We start from the raw sequence: 24,286 nt of genomic DNA, 5'->3' as shown, positions 1-24,286 counted from the left end.
AGATGATTCCAGCATTAATTTCATTGTGCTTATGCTCATTTTTAAGATTTTGACATTTTCACCTTAAGTGTACAATCAGGGGCTGAAAACGCGTTTAAAGCAATAAAAAGTTCATTTTGGCTCTCACACCTAAACTAAACGTTGTAGACTCAAAATTTTTGCTGTATTTAGTGTATTCTAGCATCCTGAAGATGATTCCAGCATTAATTTCATAGTGCTTATGCTCATTTTTAAGATTTTGACATTTTCACCTAAAGTGCACAATCAGGCTGAAAACGCGTTTAAAGCAATAAAAAGTTCATTTTGGCTCTCACACCTAAACTAAACGTTGTAGACTCAAAATTTTTGCTGTATTTAGTGTATTCTAGCATCCTGAAGATGATTCCAGCATTAATTTCATTGTGCTTATGCTCATTTTGAAGATTTTGACATTTTCACCTTAAGTGTACAATCAGGGGCTGAAAACGCGTTTAAAGCAATAAAAAGTTCATTTTGGCTCTCACACCTAAACTAAACGTTGTAGACTCAAAATTTTTGCTGTATTTAGTGTAATCTAGCATCCTGAAGATGATTCCAGCATTAATTTCATTGTGCTTATGCTCATTTTGAAGATTTTGACATTTTCACCTAAAGTGCACAATCAGGCTGAAAACGCATTTAAAGCCATAAAAAGTTCATTTTGGCTCTCACACCTAAACAAAACGTTGTAGACTCAACATTTTTGCTGTATTAGTGTATTCTAGCATCCTGAAGATGATTCCAGCATTAATTTCATTGTGCTTATGCTCATTTTGAAGATTTTGACATTTTCACCTTAAGTGTACAATCAGGGGCTGAAAACGCGTTTAAAGCAATAAAAAGTTCATTTTGGCTCTCACACCTAAACTAAACGTTGTAGACTCAAAATTTTTGCTGTATTTAGTGTATTCTAGCATCCTGAAGATGATTCCAGCATTAATTTCATTGTGCTTATGCTCATTTTTAAGATTTTGACATTTTCACCTAAAGTGCACAATCAGGCTGAAAACGCGTTTAAAGCAATAAAAAGTTCATTTTGGCTCTCACACCTAAACTAAACGTTGTAGACTCAAAATTTTTGCTGTATTTAGTGTATTCTAGCATCCTGAAGATGATTCCAGCATTAATTTCATTGTGCTTATGCTCATTTTGAAGATTTTGACATTTTCACCTAAAGTGCACAATCAGGCTGAAAACGCATTTAAAGCCATAAAAAGTTCATTTTGGCTCTCACACCTAAACAAAACGTTGTAGACTCAACATTTTTGCTGTATTTAGTGTATTCTAGCATCCTGAAGATGATTCCAGCATTAATTTCATTGTGCTTATGCTCATTTTTAAGATTTTGACATTTTCACCTTAAGTGTACAATCAGGGGCTGAAAACGCGTTTAAAGCAATAAAAAGTTCATTTTGGCTCTCACACCTAAACTAAACGTTGTAGACTCAAAATTTTTGCTGTATTTAGTGTATTCTAGCATCCTGAAGATGATTCCAGCATTAATTTCATAGTGCTTATGCTCATTTTTAAGATTTTGACATTTTCACCTAAAGTGCACAATCAGGCTGAAAACGCGTTTAAAGCAATAAAAAGTTCATTTTGGCTCTCACACCTAAACTAAACGTTGTAGACTCAAAATTTTTGCTGTATTTAGTGTATTCTAGCATCCTGAAGATGATTCCAGCATTAATTTCATTGTGCTTATGCTCATTTTGAAGATTTTGACATTTTCACCTTAAGTGTACAATCAGGGGCTGAAAACGCGTTTAAAGCAATAAAAAGTTCATTTTGGCTCTCACACCTAAACTAAACGTTGTAGACTCAAAATTTTTGCTGTATTTAGTGTATTCTAGCATCCTGAAGATGATTCCAGCATTAATTTCATTGTGCTTATGCTCATTTTGAAGATTTTGACATTTTCACCTAAAGTGCACAATCAGGCTGAAAACGCATTTAAAGCCATAAAAAGTTCATTTTGGCTCTCACACCTAAACAAAACGTTGTAGACTCAACATTTTTGCTGTATTAGTGTATTCTAGCATCCTGAAGATGATTCCAGCATTAATTTCATTGTGCTTATGCTCATTTTGAAGATTTTGACATTTTCACCTTAAGTGTACAATCAGGGGCTGAAAACGCGTTTAAAGCAATAAAAAGTTCATTTTGGCTCTCACACCTAAACTAAACGTTGTAGACTCAAAATTTTTGCTGTATTTAGTGTATTCTAGCATCCTGAAGATGATTCCAGCATTAATTTCATTGTGCTTATGCTCATTTTTAAGATTTTGACATTTTCACCTAAAGTGCACAATCAGGCTGAAAACGCGTTTAAAGCAATAAAAAGTTCATTTTGGCTCTCACACCTAAACTAAACGTTGTAGACTCAAAATTTTTGCTGTATTTAGTGTATTCTAGCATCCTGAAGATGATTCCAGCATTAATTTCATTGTGCTTATGCTCATTTTGAAGATTTTGACATTTTCACCTAAAGTGCACAATCAGGCTGAAAACGCATTTAAAGCCATAAAAAGTTCATTTTGGCTCTCACACCTAAACAAAACGTTGTAGACTCAACATTTTTGCTGTATTTAGTGTATTCTAGCATCCTGAAGACGATTCCAGCATTAATTTCATTGTGCTTATGCTCATTTTTAAGATTTTGACATTTTCACCTTAAGTGTACAATCAGGGGCTGAAAACGCGTTTAAAGCAATAAAAAGTTCATTTTGGCTCTCACACCTAAACTAAACGTTGTAGACTCGAAATTTTTGCTGTATTTAGTGTATTCTAGCATCCTGAAGATGATTCCAGCATTAATTTCATTGTGATTATGCTCATTTTTAAGATTTTGACATTTTCACCTAAAGTGCACAATCAGGCTGAAAACGCATTTAAAGCAATAAAAAGTTCATTTTGGCTATCACACCTAAACAAAACGTTGTAGACTCAACATTTTTGCTGTATTTAGTGTATTCTAGCATCCTGAAGATGATTCCAGCATTAATTTCATTGTGCTTATGCTCATTTTTAGGATTTTGACATTTTCACCTAAAGTGCACAATCAGGCTGAAAACGCGTTTAAAGCAATAAAAAGTTCATTTTGGCTCTCACACCTAAACTAAACGTTGTAGACTCAAAATTTTTGCTGTATTTAGTGTATTCTAGCATCCTGAAGATGATTCCAGCATTAATTTCATTGTGCTTATGCTCATTTTGAAGATTTTGACATTTTCACCTAAAGTGCACAATCAGGCTGAAAACGCATTTAAAGCCATAAAAAGTTCATTTTGGCTCTCACACCTAAACTAAACGTTGTAGACTCAAAATTTTTGCTGTATTTAGTGTATTCTAGCATCCTGAAGATGATTCCAGCATTAATTGCAATGTGCTGATGCTCATTTTTAGGATTTTGACATTTTCACCTAAAGTGCACAATCAGGCTGAAAACGCGTTTAAAGCAATAAAAAGTTCATTTTGGCTCTCACACCTAAACTAAACGTTGTAGACTCAAAATTTTTGCTGTATTTAGTGTATTCTAGCATCCTGAAGATGATTCCAGCATTAATTTCATCGTGCTTATGCTCATTTTGAAGATTTTGACATTTTCACCTTAAGTGTACAATCAGGGGCTGAAAACGCGTTTAAAGCAATAAAAAGTTCATTTTGGCTCTCACACCTAAACTAAACGTTGTAGACTCAAAATTTTTGCTGTATTTAGTGTATTCTAGCATCCTGAAGATGATTCCAGCATTAATTTCATTGTGCTTATGCACATTTTGAAGATTTTGACATTTTCACCTAAAGTGCACAATCAGGCTGAAAACGCATTTAAAGCCATAAAAAGTTCATTTTGGCTCTCACACCTAAACAAAACGTTGTAGACTCAACATTTTTGCTGTATTTAGTGTATTCTAGCATCCTGAAGATGATTCCAGCATTAATTTCATTGTGCTTATGCTCATTTTGAAGATTTTGACATTTTCACCTTAAGTGTACAATCAGGGGCTGAAAACGCGTTTAAAGCAATAAAAAGTTCATTTTGGCTCTCACACCTAAACTAAACGTTGTAGACTAAAAATTTTTGCTGTATTTAGTGTATTCTAGCATCCTGAAGATGATTCCAGCATTAATTTCATTGTGCTTATGCTCATTTTTAAGATTTTGACATTTTCACCTAAAGTGCACAATCAGGCTGAAAACGCGTTTAAAGCAATAAAAAGTTCATTTTGGCTCTCACACCTAAACTAAACGTTGTAGACTCAAAATTTTTGCTGTATTTAGTGTATTCTAGCATCCTGAAGATGATTCCAGCATTAATTTCATTGTGCTTATGCTCATTTTGAAGATTTTGACATTTTCACCTTAAGTGTACAATCAGGGGCTGAAAACGCGTTTAAAGCAATAAAAAGTTCATTTTGGCTCTCACACCTAAACTAAACGTTGTAGACTCAAAATTTTTGCTGTATTTAGTGTATTCTAGCATCCTGAAGATGATTCCAGCATTAATTTCATTGTGCTTATGCTCATTTTTAAGATTTTGACATTTTCACCTAAAGTGCACAATCAGGCTGAAAACGCGTTTAAAGCAATAAAAAGTTCATTTTGGCTCTCACACCTAAACTAAACGTTGTAGACTCAAAATTTTTGCTGTATTTAGTGTATTCTAGCATCCTGAAGATGATTCCAGCATTAATTTCATTGTGCTTATGCTCATTTTGAAGATTTTGACATTTTCACCTAAAGTGCACAATCAGGCTGAAAACGCATTTAAAGCAATAAAAAGTTCATTTTGGCTCTCACACCTAAACAAAACGTTGTAGACTCAACATTTTTGCTGTATTTAGTGTATTCTAGCATCCTGAAGATGATTCCAGCATTAATTTCATTGTGCTTATGCTCATTTTTAAGATTTTGACATTTTCACCTTAAGTGTACAATCAGGGGCTGAAAACGCGTTTAAAGCAATAAAAAGTTCATTTTGGCTCTCACACCTAAACTAAACGTTGTAGACTCGAAATTTTTGCTGTATTTAGTGTATTCTAGCATCCTGAAGATGATTCAAGCATTAATTTCATTGTGATTATGCTCATTTTTAAGATTTTGACATTTTCACCTAAAGTGCACAATCAGGCTGAAAACGCATTTAAAGCAATAAAAAGTTCATTTTGGCTATCACACCTAAACAAAACGTTGTAGACTCAACATTTTTGCTGTATTTAGTGTATTCTAGCATCCTGAAGATGATTCCAGCATTAATTTCATTGTGCTTATGCTCATTTTTAGGATTTTGACATTTTCACCTAAAGTGCACAATCAGGCTGAAAACGCGTTTAAAGCAATAAAAAGTTCATTTTGGCTCTCACACCTAAACTAAACGTTGTAGACTCAAAATTTTTGCTGTATTTAGTGTATTCTAGCATCCTGAAGATGATTCCAGCATTAATTTCATCGTGCTTATGCTCATTTTGAAGATTTTGACATTTTCACCTTAAGTGTACAATCAGGGGCTGAAAACGCGTTTAAAGCAATAAAAAGTTCATTTTGGCTCTCACACCTAAACTAAACGTTGTAGACTCAAAATTTTTGCTGTATTTAGTGTATTCTAGCATCCTGAAGATGATTCCAGCATTAATTTCATTGTGCTTATGCTCATTTTGAAGATTTTGACATTTTCACCTAAAGTGCACAATCAGGCTGAAAACGCATTTAAAGCCATAAAAAGTTCATTTTGGCTCTCACACGTTGTAGACTCAACATTTTTGCTGTATTTAGTGTATTCTAGCATCCTGAAGATGATTCCAGCATTAATTTCATTGTGCTTATGCTCATTTTGAAGATTTTGACATTTTCACCTTAAGTGTACAATCAGGGGCTGAAAACGCGTTTAAAGCAATAAAAAATTCATTTTGGCTCTCACACCTAAACTAAACGTTGTAGACTCAAAATTTTTGCTGTATTTAGTGTATTCTAGCATCCTGAAGATGATTCCAGCATTAATTTCATTGTGCTTATGCTCATTTTTAAGATTTTGACATTTTCACCTAAAGTGCACAATCAGGCTGAAAACGCGTTTAAAGCAATAAAAAGTTCATTTTGGCTCTCACACCTAAACTAAACGTTGTAGACTCAAAATTTTTGCTGTATTTAGTGTATTCTAGCATCCTGAAGATGATTCCAGCATTAATTTCATTGTGCTTATGCTCATTTTGAAAATTTTGACATTTTCACCTTAAGTGTACAATCAGGGGCTGAAAACGCGTTTAAAGCAATAAAAAGTTCATTTTGGCTCTCACACCTAAAGTAAACGTTGTAGACTCAAAATTTTTGCTGTATTTAGTGTATTCTAGCATCCTGAAGATGATTCCAGCATTAATTTCATTGTGCTTATGCTCATTTTTAAGATTTTGACATTTTCACCTAAAGTGCACAATCAGGCTGAAAACGCGTTTAAAGCAATAAAAAGTTCATTTTGGCTCTCACACCTAAACTAAACGTTGTAGACTCAAAATTTTTGCTGTATTTAGTGTATTCTAGCATCCTGAAGATGATTCCAGCATTAATTTCATTGTGCTTATGCTCATTTTGAAGATTTTGACATTTTCACCTAAAGTGCACAATCAGGCTGAAAACGCATTTAAAGCCATAAAAAGTTCATTTTGGCTCTCACACCTAAACAAAACGTTGTAGACTCAACATTTTTGCTGTATTTAGTGTATTCTAGCATCCTGAAGACGATTCCAGCATTAATTTCATTGTGCTTATGCTCATTTTGAAGATTTTGACATTTTCACCTTAAGTGTACAATCAGGGGCTGAAAACGCGTTTAAAGCAATAAAAAGTTCATTTTAGCTCTCACACCAAAACTAAACGTTGTAGACTCAAAATTTTTGCTGTATTTAGTGTATTCTAGCATCCTGAAGATGATTCCAGCATTAATTTCATTGTGCTTATGCTCATTTTGAAGATTTTGACATTTTCACCTAAAGTGTACAAGCAGGGGCTGAAAAGACGTTTAAAGCAATAAAAAGTTCATTTTGGCTCTCACACCTAAACTAAACGTTGTAGACTCAAAATTTTTGCTGTATTTAGTGTATTCTAGCATCCTGAAGATGATTCCAGCATTAATTTCATTGTGCTTATGCTCATTTTGAAGATTTTGACATTTTCACCTAAAGTGCACAATCAGGCTGAAAACGCATTTAAAGCCATAAAAAGTTCATTTTGGCTCTCACACCTAAACTAAACGTTGTAGACTCAAAATTTTTGCTGTATTTAGTGTATTCTAGCATCCTGAAGATGATTCCAGCATTAATTTCATTGTGCTTATGCTCATTTTTAAGATTTTGACATTTTCACCTAAAGTGCACAATCAGGCTGAAAACGCATTTAAAGCAATAAAAACTTCATTTTGGCTCTCACACCTAAACTAAACGTTGTAGACTCAAAATTTTTGCTGTATTTAGTGTATTCTAGCATCCTGAAGATGATTCCAGCATTAATTTCATTGTGCTTATGCTCATTTTGAAGATTTTGACATTTTCACCTTAAGTGTACAATTAGGGGCTGAAAACGCGTTTAAAGCAATAAAAAGTTCATTTTGGCTCTCACACCTAAACTAAACGTTGTAGACTCAAAATTTTTGCTGTATTTAGTGTATTCTAGCATCCTGAAGATGATTCCAGCATTAATTTCATTGTGCTTATGCTCATTTTGAAGATTTTGACATTTTCACCTAAAGTGCACAATCAGGCTGAAAACGCATTTAAAGCCATAAAAAGTTCATTTTGGCTCTCACACCTAAACTAAACGTTGTAGACTCAAAATTTTTGCTGTATTTAGTGTATTCTAGCATCCTGAAGATGATTCCAGCATTAATTGCAATGTGCTTATGCTCATTTTGAAGATTTTGACATTTTCACCTTAAGTGTACAATCAGGGGCTGAAAACGCGTTTAAAGCAATAAAAAGTTCATTTTGGCTCTCACACCTAAACTAAACGTTGTAGACTCAAACTTTTTGCTGTATTTAGTGTATTCTAGCATCCTGAAGATGATTCCAGCATTAATTTCATTGTGCTGATGCTCATTTTTAGGATTTTGACATTTTCACCTAAAGTGCACAATCAGGCTGAAAACGCGTTTAAAGCAATAAAAAGTTCATTTTGGCTCTCACACCTAAACTAAACGTTGTAGACTCAAAATTTTTGCTGTATTTAGTGTATTCTAGCATCCTGAAGATGATTCCAGCATTAATTTCATCGTGCTTATGCTCATTTTGAAGATTTTGACATTTTCACCTTAAGTGTACAATCAGGGGCTGAAAACGCGTTTAAAGCAATAAAAAGTTCATTTTGGCTCTCACACCTAAACTAAACGTTGTAGACTCAAAATTTTTGCTGTATTTAGTGTATTCTAGCATCCTGAAGATGATTCCAGCATTAATTTCATTGTGCTTATGCACATTTTGAAGATTTTGACATTTATACCTAAAGTGCACAATCAGGCTGAAAACGCATTTAAAGCCATAAAAAGTTCATTTTGGCTCTCACACCTAAACAAAACGTTGTAGACTCAACATTTTTGCTGTATTTAGTGTATTCTAGCATCCTGAAGATGATTCCAGCATTAATTTCATTGTGCTTATGCTCATTTTTAAGATTTTGACATTTTCACCTTAAGTGTACAATCAGGGGCTGAAAACGCGTTTAAAGCAATAAAAAGTTCATTTTGGCTCTCACACCTAAACTAAACGTTGTAGACTCAAAATTTTTGCTGTATTTAGTGTATTCTAGCATCCTGAAGATGATTCCAGTATTAATTTCATTGTGCTTATGCTCATTTTTAAGATTTTGACATTTTCACCTAAAGTGCACAATCAGGCTGAAAACGCGTTTAAAGCAATAAAAAGTTCATTTTGGCTCTCACACCTAAACTAAACGTTGTAGACTCAAAATTTTTGCTGTATTTAGTGTATTCTAGCATCCTGAAGATGATTCCAGCATTAATTTCATTGTGCTTATGCTCATTTTGAAGATTTTGACATTTTCACCTTAAGTGTACAATCAGGGGCTGAAAACGCGTTTAAAGCAATAAAAAGTTCATTTTGGCTCTCACACCTAAACTAAACGTTGTAGACTCAAAATTTTTGCTGTATTTAGTGTATTCTAGCATCCTGAAGATGATTCCAGCATTAATTTCATTGTGCTTATGCTCATTTTGAAGATTTTGACATTTTCACCTAAAGTGCACAATCAGGCTGAAAACGCATTTAAAGCCATAAAAAGTTCATTTTGGCTCTCACACCTAAACAAAACGTTGTAGACTCAACATTTTTGCTGTATTTAGAGTATTCTAGCATCCTGAAGATGATTCCAGCATTAAGTTCATTGTGCTTATGCTCATTTTGAAGATTTTGACATTTTCACCTTAAGTGTACAATCAGGGGCTGAAAACGCGTTTAAAGCAATAAAAAGTTCATTTTGGCTCTCACACCTAAACTAAACGTTGTAGACTCAAAATTTTTGCTGTATTTAGTGTATTCTAGCATCCTGAAGATGATTCCAGCATTAATTTCATTGTGCTTATGCTCATTTTTAAGATTTTGACATTTTCACCTAAAGTGCACAATCAGGCTGAAAACGCGTTTAAAGCAATAAAAAGTTCATTTTGGCTCTCACACCTAAACTAAACTTTGTAGACTCAAAATTTTTGCTGTATTTAGTGTATTCTAGCATCCTGAAGATGATTCCAGCATTAATTTCATTGTGCTTATGCTCATTTTGAAGATTTTGACATTTTCACCTAAAGTGCACAATCAGGCTGAAAACGCATTTAAAGCAATAAAAAGTTCATTTTGGCTCTCACACCTAAACAAAACGTTGTAGACTCAACATTTTTGCTGTATTTAGTGTATTCTAGCATCCTGAAGATGATTCCAGCATTAATTTCATTGTGCTTATGCTCATTTTTAAGATTTTGACATTTTCACCTTAAGTGTACAATCAGGGGCTGAAAACGCGTTTAAAGCAATAAAAAGTTCATTTTGGCTCTCACACCTAAACTAAACGTTGTAGACTCGAAATTTTTGCTGTATTTAGTGTATTCTAGCATCCTGAAGATGATTCAAGCATTAATTTCATTGTGATTATGCTCATTTTTAAGATTTTGACATTTTCACCTAAAGTGCACAATCAGGCTGAAAACGCATTTAAAGCAATAAAAAGTTCATTTTGGCTATCACACCTAAACAAAACGTTGTAGACTCAACATTTTTGCTGTATTTAGTGTATTCTAGCATCCTGAAGATGATTCCAGCATTAATTTCATTGTGCTTATGCTCATTTTTAGGATTTTGACATTTTCACCTAAAGTGCACAATCAGGCTGAAAACGCGTTTAAAGCAATAAAAAGTTCATTTTGGCTCTCACACCTAAACTAAACGTTGTAGACTCAAAATTTTTGCTGTATTTAGTGTATTCTAGCATCCTGAAGATGATTCCAGCATTAATTTCATCGTGCTTATGCTCATTTTGAAGATTTTGACATTTTCACCTTAAGTGTACAATCAGGGGCTGAAAACGCGTTTAAAGCAATAAAAAGTTCATTTTGGCTCTCACACCTAAACTAAACGTTGTAGACTCAAAATTTTTGCTGTATTTAGTGTATTCTAGCATTCTGAAGATGATTCCAGCATTAATTTCATTGTGCTTATGCTCATTTTGAAGATTTTGACATTTTCACCTAAAGTGCACAATCAGGCTGAAAACGCATTTAAAGCCATAAAAAGTTCATTTTGGCTCTCACACCTAAACAAAACGTTGTAGACTCAACATTTTTGCTGTATTTAGTGTATTCTAGCATCCTGAAGATGATTCCAGCATTAATTTCATTGTGCTTATGCTCATTTTGAAGATTTTGACATTTTCACCTTAAGTGTACAATCAGGGGCTGAAAACGCGTTTAAAGCAATAAAAAATTCATTTTGGCTCTCACACCTAAACTAAACGTTGTAGACTCAAAATTTTTGCTGTATTTAGTGTATTCTAGCATCCTGAAGATGATTCCAGCATTAATTTCATTGTGCTTATGCTCATTTTGAAGATTTTGACATTTTCACCTAAAGTGCACAATCAGGCTGAAAACGCGTTTAAAGCAATAAAAAGTTCATTTTGGCTCTCACACCTAAACTAAACGTTGTAGACTCAAAATTTTTGCTGTATTTAGTGTATTCTAGCATCCTGAAGATGATTCCAGCATTAATTTCATTGTGCTTATGCTCATTTTGAAGATTTTGACATTTTCACCTTAAGTGTACAATCAGGGGCTGAAAACGCGTTTAAAGCAATAAAAAGTTCATTTTGGCTCTCACACCTAAACTAAACGTTGTAGACTCAAAATTTTTGCTGTATTTAGTGTATTCTAGCATCCTGAAGATGATTCCAGCATTAATTTCATTGTGCTTATGCTCATTTTTAAGATTTTGACATTTTCACCTAAAGTGCACAATCAGGCTGAAAACGCGTTTAAAGCAATAAAAAGTTCATTTTGGCTCTCACACCTAAACTAAACGTTGTAGACTCAAAATTTTTGCTGTATTTAGTGTATTCTAGCATCCTGAAGATGATTCCAGCATTAATTTCATTTTGCTTATGCTCATTTTGAAGATTTTGACATTTTCACCTAAAGTGCACAATCAGGCTGAAAACGCATTTAAAGCCATAAAAAGTTCATTTTGGTTCTCACACCTAAACAAAACGTTGTAGACTCAACGTTTTTGCTGTATTTAGTGTATTCTAGCATCCTGAAGACGATTCCAGCATTAATTTCATTGTGCTTATGCTCATTTTTAAGATTTTGACATTTTCACCTTAAGTGTACAATCAGGGGCTGAAAACGCGTTTAAAGCAATAAAAAGTTCATTTTGGCTCTCACACCTAAACTAAACGTTGTAGACTCGAAATTTTTGCTGTATTTAGTGTATTCTAGCATCCTGAAGATGATTCCAGCATTAATTTCATTGTGATTATGCTCATTTTTAAGATTTTGACATTTTCACCTAAAGTGCACAATCAGGCTGAAAACGCATTTAAAGCAATAAAAAGTTCATTTTGGCTATCACACCTAAACAAAACGTTGTAGACTCAACATTTTTGCTGTATTTAGTGTATTCTAGCATCCTGAAGATGATTCCAGCATTAATTTCATTGTGCTTATGCTCATTTTTAGGATTTTGACATTTTCACCTAAAGTGCACAATCAGGCTGAAAACGCGTTTAAAGCAATAAAAAGTTCATTTTGGCTCTCACACCTAAACTAAACGTTGTAGACTCAAAATTTTTGCTGTATTTAGTGTATTCTAGCATCCTGAAGATGATTCCAGCATTAATTTCATCGTGCTTATGCTCATTTTGAAGATTTTGACATTTTCACCTTAAGTGTACAATCAGGGGCTGAAAACGCGTTTAAAGCAATAAAAAGTTCATTTTGGCTCTCACACCTAAACTAAACGTTGTAGACTCAAAATTTTTGCTGTATTTAGTGTATTCTAGCATCCTGAAGATGATTCCAGCATTAATTTCATTGTGCTTATGCACATTTTGAAGATTTTGACATTTTCACCTAAAGTGCACAATCAGGCTGAAAACGCATTTAAAGCCATAAAAAGTTCATTTTGGCTCTCACACCTAAACAAAACGTTGTAGACTCAACATTTTTGCAGTATTTAGTGTATTCTAGCATCCTGAAGATGATTCCAGCATTAATTTCATTGTGCTTATGCTCATTTTTAAGATTTTGACATTTTCACCTTAAGTGTACAATCAGGGGCTGAAAACGCGTTTAAAGCAATAAAAAGTTCATTTTGGCTCTCACACCTAAACTAAACGTTGTAGACTCAAAATTTTTGCTGTATTTAGTGTATTCTAGCATCCTGAAGATGATTCCAGCATTAATTTCATTGTGCTTATGCTCATTTTTAAGATTTTGACATTTTCACCTAAAGTGCACAATCAGGCTGAAAACGCGTTTAAAGCAATAAAAAGTTCATTTTGGCTCTCACACCTAAACTAAACGTTGTAGACTCAAAATTTTTGCTGTATTTGGTGTATTCTAGCATCCTGAAGATGATTCCAGCATTAATTTCATTGTGCTTATGCTCATTTTGAAGATTTTGACATTTTCACCTTAAGTGTACAATCAGGGGCTGAAAACGCGTTTAAAGCAATAAAAAGTTCATTTTGGCTCTCACACCTAAACTAAACGTTGTAGACTCAAAATTTTTGCTGTATTTAGTGTATTCTAGCATCCTGAAGATGATTCCAGCATTAATTTCATTGTGCTTATGCTCATTTTGAAGATTTTGACATTTTCACCTAAAGTGCACAATCAGGCTGAAAACGCATTTAAAGCCATAAAAAGTTCATTTTGGCTCTCACACCTAAACAAAACGTTGTAGACTCAACATTTTTGCTGTATTTAGTGTATTCTAGCATCCTGAAGATGATTCCAGCATTAATTTCATTGTGCTTATGCTCATTTTGAAGATTTTGACATTTTCACCTAAAGTGCACAATCAGGCTGAAAACGCATTTAAAGCCATAAAAAGTTCATTTTGGCTCTCACACCTAAACAAAACGTTGTAGACTCAACATTTTTGCTGTATTTAGTGTATTCTAGCATCCTGAAGATGATTCCAGCATTAATTCCATTGTGCTTATGCTCATTTTTAGGATTTTGACATTTTCACCTAAAGTGCACAATCAGGCTGAAAACGCGTTTAAAGCAATAAAAAGTTCATTTTGGCTCTCACACCTAAACTAAACGTTGTAGACTCAAAATTGTTGCTGTATTTAGTGTATTCTAGCATCCTGAAGATGATTCCAGCATTAATTTCATCGTGCTTATGCTCATTTTGAAGATTTTGACATTTTCACCTTAAGTGTACAATCAGGGGCTGAAAACGCGTTTAAAGCAATAAAAAGTTCATTTTGGCTCTCACACCTAAACTAAACGTTGTAGACTCAAAATTTTTGCTGTATTTAGTGTATTCTAGCATCCTGAAGATGATTCCAGCATTAATTTCATTGTGCTTATGCTCATTTTTAAGATTTTGACATTTTCACCTAAAGTGCACAATCAGGCTGAAAATTCATTTAAAGCAATAAAAACTTCATTTTGGCACACAAACCTAAACTAAACGTTGTAGACTCAAAATTTTTGCTGTATTTAGTGTATTCTAGCATCCTGAAGATGATTCCAGCATTAATTTCATTGTGCTTATGCTCATTTTGAAGATTTTGACATTTTCACCTAAAGTGTACAATCAGGGGCTGAAAACGCGTTTAAAGCAATAAAAAGTTCATTTTGGCTCTCACACCTAAACTAAACGTTGTAGACTCAAAATTTTTGCTGTATTTAGTGTATTCTAGCATCCTGAAGATGATTCCAGCATTAATTTCATTATGCTTATGCTCATTTTGAAGATTTTGACATTTTCACCTAAAGTGTACAATCAGGCTGAAAACGCATTTAAAGCAATAAAAAGTTCATTTTGGCTCTCACACCTAAACTAAACGTTGTAGACTCAAAATTTTTGCTGTATTTAGTGTATTCTAGCATCCTGAAGATGATTCCAGCATTAATTTCATTGTGCTTATGCTCATTTTTAAGATTTTGACATTTTCACCTAAAGTGCACAATTAGGCTGAAAACGCATTTAAAGGAATAAAAAGTTCATTTTGGCACACAAACCTAAACTAAACGTTGTAGACTCAAAATTTTTGCTGTATTTAGTGTATTCTAGCATCCTGAAGATGATTCCAGCATTAATTTCATTGTGCTTATGCTCATTTTGAAGATTTTGACATTTTCACCTTAAGTGTACAATCAGGGGCTGAAAACGCGTTTAAAGCAATAAAAAGTTCATTTTGGCTCTCACACCAAAACTAAACGTTGTAGACTCAAAATTTTTGCTGTATTTAGTGTATTCTAGCATCCTGAAGATGATTCCAGCATTAATTTCATTGTGCTTATGCTCATTTTGAAGATTTTGACATTTTCACCTAAAGTGTACAAGCAGGGGCTGAAAAGACGTTTAAAGCAATAAAAAGTTCATTTTGGCTCTCACACCTAAACTAAACGTTGTAGACTCAAAATTTTTGCTGTATTTAGTGTATTCTAGCATCCTGAAGATGATTCCAGCATTAATTTCATTGTGCTTATGCTCATTTTTAAGATTTTGACATTTTCACCTAAAGTGCACAATCAGGCTGAAAACGCGTTTAAAGCAATAAAAAGTTCATTTTGGCTCTCACACCTAAACTAAACGTTGTAGACTCAAAATTTTTGCTGTATTTAGTGTATTCTAGCATCCTGAAGATGATTCCAGCATTAATTTCATTGTGCTTATGCTCATTTTGAAGATTTTGACATTTTCACCTAAAGTGCACAATCAGGCTGAAAACGCATTTAAAGCCATAAAAAGTTCATTTTGGCTCTCACACCTAAACTAAACGTTGGAGAATCAAAATTTTTGCTGTATTTAGTGTATTCTAGCATCCTGAAGATGATTCCAGCATTAATTTCATTGTGCTTATGCTCATTTTTAAGATTTTGACATTTTCACCTAAAGTGCACAATCAGGCTGAAAACGCGTTTAAAGGAATAAAAAGTTCATTTTGGCACACAAACCTAAACTAAACGTTGTAGACTCAAAATTTTTGCTGTATTTAGTGTATTCTAGCATCCTGAAGATGATTCCAGCATTAATTTCATTGTGCTTATGCTCATTTTGAAGATTTTGACATTTTCACCTTAAGTGTACAATCAGGGGCTGAAAACGCGTTTAAAGCAATAAAAAGTTCATTTTGGCTCTCACACCAAAACTAAACGTTGTAGACTCAAAATTTTTGCTGTATTTAGTGTATTCTAGCATCCTGAAGATGATTCCAGCATTAATTTCATTGTGCTTATGCTCATTTTGAAGATTTTGACATTTTCACCTAAAGTGTACAAGCAGGGGCTGAAAAGACGTTTAAAGCAATAAAAAGTTCATTTTGGCTCTTACACCTAAACTAAACGTTGTAGACTCAAAATTTTTGCTGTATTTAGTGTCTTCTAGCATCCTGAAGATGATTCCAGCATTAATTTCATTGTGCTTATGCTCATTTTTAAGATTTTGACATTTTCACCTAAAGTGCACAATCAGGCTGAAAACGCGTTTAAAGCAATAAAAAGTTCATTTTGGCTCTCATACCTAAACTAAACGTTGTAGACTCAAAATTTTTGCTGTATTTAGTGTATTCTAGCATCCTGAAGATGATTCCAGCATTAATTTCATTGTGCTTATGCTCATTTTGAAGATTTTGACATTTTCACCTAAAGTGCACAATCAGGCTGAAAACGCATTTAAAGCCATAAAAAGTTCATTTTGGCTCTCACACCTAAACTAAACGTTGGAGAATCAAAATTTTTGCTGTATTTAGTGTATTCTAGCATCCTGAAGATGATTCCAGCATTAATTTCATCGTGCTTATGCTCATTTTGAAGATTTTGACATTTTCACCTTAAGTGTACAATCAGGGGCTGAAAACGCGTTTAAAGCAATAAAAAGTTCATTTTGGCTCTCACACCTAAACTAAACGTTGTAGACTCGAAATTTTTGCTGTATTTAGTGTATTCTAGCATCCTGAAGATGATTCCAACATTAATTTCATTGTGATTATGCTCATTTTTAAGATTTTGACATTTTTACCTAAAGTGCACAATCAGGCTGAAAACGCATTTAAAGCAATAAAAAGTTCATTTTGGCTATCACACCTAAACAAAACGTTGTAGACTCAACATTTTTGCTGTATTTAGTGTATTCTAGCATCCTGAAGATGATTCCAGCATTAATTTCATTGTGCTTATGCTCATTTTTAGGATTTTGACATTTTCACCTAAAGTGCACAATCAGGCTGAAAACGCGTTTAAAGCAATAAAAAGTTCATTTTGGCTCTCACACCTAAACTAAACGTTGTAGACTCAAAATTTTTGCTGTATTTAGTGTATTCTAGCATCCTGAAGATGATTCCAGCATTAATTTCATCGTGCTTATGCTCATTTTGAAGATTTTGACATTTTCACCTTAAGTGTACAATCAGGGGCTGAAAACGCGTTTAAAGCAATAAAAAGTTCATTTTGGCTCTCACACCTAAACTAAACGTTGTAGACTCAAAATTTTTGCTGTATTTAGTGTATTCTAGCATCCTGAAGATGATTCCAGCATTAATTTCATTGTGCTTATGCTCATTTTGAAGATTTTGACATTTTCACCTTAAGTGTACAATCAGGGGCTGAAAACGCGTTTAAAGCAATAAAAAGTTCATTTTGGCTCTCACACCTAAACTAAACGTTGTAGACTCAAAATTTTTGCTGTATTTAGTGTATTCTAGCATCCTGAAGATGATTCCAGCATTAATTTCATTGTGCTTATGCTCATTTTGAAGATTTTGACATTTTCACCTAAAGTGCACAATCAGGCTGAAAACGCATTTAAAGCCATAAAAAGTTCATTTTGGCTCTCACACCTAAACAAAACGTTGTAGACTCAACATTTTTGCTGTATTTAGTGTATTCTAGCATCCTGAAGATGATTCCAGCATTAATTTCATTGTGCTTATGCTCATTTTGAAGATTTTGACATTTTCACCTAAAGTGCACAATCAGGCTGAAAACGCATTTAAAGCCATAAAAAGTTCATTTTGGCTCTCACACCTAAACAAAACGTTGTAGACTCAACATTTTTGCTGTATTTAGTGTATTCTAGCATCCTGAAGATGATTCCAGCATTAATTTCATTGTGCTTATGCTCATTTTTAGGATTTTGACATTTTCACCTAAAGTGCACAATCAGGCTGAAAACGCGTTTAAAGCAATAAAAAGTTCATTTTGGCTCTCACACCTAAACTAAACGTTGTAGACTCAAAATTGTTGCTGTATTTAGTGTATTCTAGCATCCTGAAGATGATTCCAGCATTAATTTCATCGTGCTTATGCTCATTTTGAAGATTTTGACATTTTCACCTTAAGTGTACAATCAGGGGCTGAAAACGCGTTTAAAGCAATAAAAAGTTCATTTTGGCTCTCACACCTAAACTAAACGTTGTAGACTCAAAATTTTTGCTGTATTTAGTGTATTCTAGCATCCTGAAGATGATTCCAGCATTAATTTCATTGTGCTTATGCTCATTTTGAAGATTTTGACATTTTCACCTTAAGTGTACAATCAGGGGCTGAAAACGCGTTTAAAGCAATAAAAAGTTCATTTTGGCTCTCACACCAAAACTAAACGTTGTAGACTCAAAATTTTTGCTGTATTTAGTGTATTCTAGCATCCTGAAGATGATTCCAGCATTAATTTCATTGTGCTTATGCTCATTTTGAAGATTTTGACATTTTCACCTAAAGTGTACAAGCAGGGGCTGAAAAGACGTTTAAAGCAATAAAAAGTTCATTTTGGCTCTCACACCTAAACTAAACGTTGTAGACTCAAAATTTTTGCTGTATTTAGTGTATTCTAGCATCCTGAAGATGATTCCAGCATTAATTTCATTGTGCTTATGCTCATTTTGAAGATTTTGACATTTTCACCTAAAGTGCACAATCAGGCTGAAAACGCGTTTAAAGCAATAAAAAGTTCATTTTGGCTCTCACACCTAAACTAAACGTTGTAGACTCAAAATTTTTGCTGTATTTAGTGTATTCTAGCATCCTGAAGATGATTCCAGCATTAATTTCATTGTGCTTATGCTCATTTTGAAGATTTTGACATTTTCACCTAAAGTGTACAAGCAGGGGCTGAAAAGACGTTTAAAGCAATAAAAAGTTCATTTTGGCTCTCACACCTAAACTAAACGTTGTAGACTCAAAATTTTTGCTGTATTTAGTGTATTCTAGCATCCTGAAGATGATTCCAGCATTAATTTCATTGTGCTTATGCTCATTTTTAAGATTTTGACATTTTCACCTAAAGTGCACAATCAGGCTGAAAACGCGTTTAAAGCAATAAAAAGTTCATTTTGGCTCTCACACCTAAACTAAACGTTGTAGACTCAAAATTTTTGCTGTATTTAGTGTATTCTAGCATCCTGAAGATGATTCCAGCATTAATTTCATTGTGCTTATGCTCATTTTGAAGATTTTGACATTTTCACCTAAAGTGCACAATCAGGCTGAAAACGCATTTAAAGCCATAAAAAGTTCATTTTGGCTCTCACACCTAAACTAAACGTTGGAGAATCAAAATTTTTGCTGTATTTAGTGTATTCTAGCATCCTGAAGATGATTCCAGCATTAATTTCATCGTGCTTATGCTCATTTTGAAGATTTTGACATTTTCACCTTAAGTGTACAATCAGGGGCTGAAAACGCGTTTAAAGCAATAAAAAGTTCATTTTGGCTCTCACACCTAAACTAAACGTTGTAGACTCAAAATTTTTGCTGTATTTAGTGTATTCTAGCATCCTGAAGATGATTCCAGCATTAATTTCATTGTGCTTATGCTCATTTTTAAGATTTTGACATTTTCACCTAAAGTGCACAATCAGGCTGAAAACGCATTTAAAGCAATAAAAACTTCATTTTGGCACACAAACCTAAACTAAACGTTGTAGACTCAAAATTTTTGCTGTATTTAGTGTATTCTAGCATCCTGAAGATGATTCCAGCATTAATTTCATTGTGCTTATGCTCATTTTGAAGATTTTGACATTTTCACCTTAAGTGTACAATCAGGTGTTGAAAACGCGTTTAAAGCAATAAAAAGTTCATTTTGGCTCTCACACCTAAACTAAACGTTGTAGACTCAAAATTTTTGCTGTATTTAGTGTATTCTAGCATCCTGAAGATGATTCCAGCATTAATTTCATTGTGCTTATGCTCATTTTGAAGATTTTGACATTTTCACCTAAAGTGTACAATCAGGGGCTGAAAACGCGTTTAAAGCAATAAAAAGTTCATTTTGGCTCTCACACCTAAACTAAACGTTGTAGACTCAAAATTTTTGCTGTATTTAGTGTATTCTAGCATCCTGAAGATGATTCCAGCATTAATTTCATTATGCTTATGCTCATTTTGAAGATTTTGACATTTTCACCTAAAGTGTACAATCAGGCTGAAAACGCATTTAAAGCAATAAAAAGTTCATTTTGGCTCTCACACCTAAACTAAACGTTGTAGACTCAAAATTTTTGCTGTATTTAGTGTATTCTAGCATCCTGAAGATGATTCCAGCATTAATTTCATTGTGCTTATGCTCATTTTTAAGATTTTGACATTTTCACCTAAAGTGCACAATTAGGCTGAAAACGCATTTAAAGGAATAAAAAGTTCATTTTGGCACACAAACCTAAACTAAACGTTGTAGACTCAAAATTTTTGCTGTATTTAGTGTATTCTAGCATCCTGAAGATGATTCCAGCATTAATTTCATTGTGCTTATGCTCATTTTGAAGATTTTGACATTTTCACCTTAAGTGTACAATCAGGGGCTGAAAACGCGTTTAAAGCAATAAAAAGTTCATTTTGGCTCTCACACCAAAACTAAACGTTGTAGACTCAAAATTTTTGCTGTATTTAGTGTATTCTAGCATCCTGAAGATGATTCCAGCATTAATTTCATTGTGCTTATGCTCATTTTGAAGATTTTGACATTTTCACCTAAAGTGTACAAGCAGGGGCTGAAAAGACGTTTAAAGCAATAAAAAGTTCATTTTGGCTCTCACACCTAAACTAAACGTTGTAGACTCAAAATTTTTGCTGTATTTAGTGTATTCTAGCATCCTGAAGATGATTCCAGCATTAATTTCATTGTGCTTATGCTCATTTTTAAGATTTTGACATTTTCACCTAAAGTGCACAATCAGGCTGAAAACGCGTTTAAAGCAATAAAAAGTTCATTTTGGCTCTCACACCTAAACTAAACGTTGTAGACTCAAAATTTTTGCTGTATTTAGTGTATTCTAGCATCCTGAAGATGATTCCAGCATTAATTTCATTGTGCTTATGCTCATTTTGAAGATTTTGACATTTTCACCTAAAGTGCACAATCAGGCTGAAAACGCATTTAAAGCCATAAAAAGTTCATTTTGGCTCTCACACCTAAACTAAACGTTGGAGAATCAAAATTTTTGCTGTATTTAGTGTATTCTAGCATCCTGAAGATGATTCCAGCATTAATTTCATTGTGCTTATGCTCATTTTTAAGATTTTGACATTTTCACCTAAAGTGCACAATCAGGCTGAAAACGCGTTTAAAGTAATAAAAAGTTCATTTTGGCACACAAACCTAAACTAAACGTTGTAGACTCAAAATTTTTGCTGTATTTAGTGTATTCTAGCATCCTGAAGATGATTCCAGCATTAATTTCATTGTGCTTATGCTCATTTTGAAGATTTTGACATTTTCACCTTAAGTGTACAATCAGGGGCTGAAAACGCGTTTAAAGCAATAAAAAGTTCATTTTGGCTCTCACACCAAAACTAAACGTTGTAGACTCAAAATTTTTGCTGTATTTAGTGTATTCTAGCATCCTGAAGATGATTCCAGCATTAATTTCATTGTGCTTATGCTCATTTTGAAGATTTTGACATTTTCACCTAAAGTGTACAAGCAGGGGCTGAAAAGACGTTTAAAGCAATAAAAAGTTCATTTTGGCTCTCACACCTAAACTAAACGTTGTAGACTCAAAATTTTTGCTGTATTTAGTGTATTCTAGCATCCTGAAGATGATTCCAGCATTAATTTCATTGTGCTTATGCTCATTTTTAAGATTTTGACATTTTCACCTAAAGTGCACAATCAGGCTGAAAACGCGTTTAAAGCAATAAAAAGTTCATTTTGGCTCTCACACCTAAACTAAACGTTGTAGACTCAAAATTTTTGCTGTATTTAGTGTATTCTAGCATCCTGAAGATGATTCCAGCATTAATTTCATTGTGCTTATGCTCATTTTGAAGATTTTGACATTTTCACCTAAAGTGCACAATCAGGCTGAAAACGCATTTAAAGCCATAAAAAGTTCATTTTGGCTCTCACACCTAAACTAAACGTTGGAGAATAGAAATTTTTGCTGTATTTAGTGTATTCTAGCATCCTGAAGATGATTCCAGCATTAATTTCATTGTGCTTATGCTCATTTTTAAGATTTTGACATTTTCACCTAAAGTGCACAATCAGGCTGAAAACGCGTTTAAAGCAATAAAAAGTTCATTTTGGCTCTCACACCTAAACTAAATGTTGTAGACTCAAATATTTTGCTGTATTTAGTGTATTCTAGCATCCTGAAGATGATTCCAGCATTAATTTCATTGTGCTTATGCTCATTTTGAAGATTTTGACATTTTCACCTAAAGTGCACAATCAGGCTGAAAACGCATTTAAAGCCATAAAAAGTTCATTTTGGCTCTCACACCTAAACTAAACGTTGTAGACTCAAAATTTTTGCTGTATTTAGTGTATTCTAGCATCCTGAAGATGATTCCAGCATTAATTGCAATGTGCTTATGCTCATTTTGAAGATTTTGACATTTTCACCTTAAGTGTACAATCAGGGGCTGAAAACGCGTTTAAAGCAATAAAAAGTTCATTTTGGCTCTCACACCTAAACTAAACGTTGTAGACTCAAAATTTTTGCTGTATTTAGTGTATTCTAGCATCCTGAAGATAATTCCAGCATTAATTTCATTGTGCTTATGCTCATTTTTAAGATTTTGACATTTTCACCTAAAGTGCACAATCAGGCTGAAAACGCGTTTAAAGCAATAAAAAGTTCATTTTGGCTCTCACACCTAAACTAAACGTTGTAGACTCAAAATTTTTGCTGTATTTAGTGTATTCTAGCATCCTGAAGATTATTCCAGCATTAATTTCATTGTGCTTATGCACATTTTGAAGATTTTGACATTTTCACCTAAAGTGCACAATCAGGCTGAAAACGCGTTTAAAGCAATAAAAAGTTCATTTTGGCTCTCACACCTAAACTAAACGTTGTAGACTCAAAATTTTTGCTGTATTTAGTGTATTCTAGCATCCTGAAGATGATTCCAGCATTAATTTCATTGTGCTTATGCTCATTTTGAAGATTTTGACATTTTCACCTAAAGTGCACAATCAGGCTGAAAACGCATTTAAAGCCATAAAAAGTTCATTTTGGCTCTCACACCTAAACTAAACGTTGGAGAATCAAATTTTTTGCTGTATTTAGTGTATTCTAGCATCCTGAGGATGATTCCAGCATTAATTTCATTGTGCTTATGCTCATTTTTAAGATTTTGACATTTTCACCTAAAGTGCACAATCAGGCTGAAAACGCGTTTAAAGCAATAAAAAGTTCATTTTGGCTCTCACACCTAAACAAAACGTTGTAGACTCAAAATTTTTGCTGTATTTAGTGTATTCTAGCATCCTGAAGATGATTCCAGCATTAATTTCATTGTGCTTATGCTCATTTTGAAGATTTTGACATTTTCACCTAAAGTGCACAATCAGGCTGAAAACGCATTTAAAGCCATAAAAAGTTCATTTTGGCTCTCACACCTAAACTAAACGTTGTAGACTCAAAATTTTTGCTGTATTTAGTGTATTCTAGCATCCTGAAGATGATTCCAGCATTAATTGCAATGTGCTTATGCTCATTTTGAAGATTTTGACATTTTCACCTTAAGTGTACAATCAGGGGCTGAAAACGCGTTTAAAGCAATAAAAAGTTCATTTTGGCTCTCACACCTAAACTAAACGTTGTAGACTCAAAATTTTTGCTGTATTTAGTGTATTCTAGCATCCTGAAGATGATTCCAGCATTAATTTCATTGTGCTTATGCTCATTTTTAAGATTTTGACATTTTCACCTAAAGTGCACAATCAGGCTGAAAACGCGTTTAAAGCAATAAAAAGTTCATTTTGGCTCTCACACCTAAACTAAACGTTGTAGACTCAAAAATGTTGCTGTATTTAGTGTATTCTAGCATCCTGAAGATGATTCCAGCATTAATTTCATTGTGCTTATGCTCATTTTGAAGATTTTGACATTTTCACCTAAAGTGCACAATCAGGCTGAAAACGCATTTAAAGCCATAAAAAGTTCATTTTGGCTCTCACACCTAAACTAAACGTTGTAGACTCAAAATTTTTGCTGTATTTAGTGTATTCTAGCATCCTGAAGATGATTCCAGCATTACTTTCATTGTGCTTATGCTCATTTTGAAGATTTTGACATTTTCACCTAAAGTGCA

This window comes from Vanacampus margaritifer, chromosome 7 (assembly GCF_051991255.1).
Source record: "Vanacampus margaritifer isolate UIUO_Vmar chromosome 7, RoL_Vmar_1.0, whole genome shotgun sequence".
Classification (NCBI taxonomy): Eukaryota; Metazoa; Chordata; class Actinopteri; order Syngnathiformes; family Syngnathidae; genus Vanacampus; species Vanacampus margaritifer.
Note: the sequence above shows the minus strand (reverse complement) of the source record.